Source organism: Elephantulus edwardii, unplaced genomic scaffold, assembly GCF_000299155.1.
Source record: "Elephantulus edwardii isolate Elephantulus edwardi_28Jun2011 unplaced genomic scaffold, EleEdw1.0 scaffold00094, whole genome shotgun sequence".
NCBI classification, from domain to species: Eukaryota; Metazoa; Chordata; class Mammalia; order Macroscelidea; family Macroscelididae; genus Elephantulus; species Elephantulus edwardii.
In genome coordinates this window covers 7,479,314-7,479,677 of record NW_006399844.1, presented here as the reverse complement: position 1 = coordinate 7,479,677, position 364 = coordinate 7,479,314, and positions in this window count along the sequence as shown.

The window sequence follows — 364 nt, the reverse complement described above, 5'->3', positions numbered from 1 at the left end:
CCCAAAATCTCTGTAGATGTTCATTGAAATGAAAAATAAACAACCTAAATTTAAAAAAAAAAAGAGTAATAGTTTTCTGGACTCACATGTCCACCTCACCTCTGCCTCACCATGTACCCTTCCTGTCCTCTCCATGTTGTGAGGGCCCTGGAATGGCCAGACACCTGGGCTCTTGTCCCCTTGAGTGGCCTAGACTCCCCAGTAAGACTGTTTAGCAGCTGTTTGTGCATTGTACCAGGGAGCTTAAGCATATAGCTTATACCCGGGAAAGCCCTCAGCTTCTAACTCGTTCATCAATTCAGAAAAGTAAGTTCTTGAGCACTGGGCTCCCAGTACAGGTGAGGGGGTGTGATAAGGAACAAAT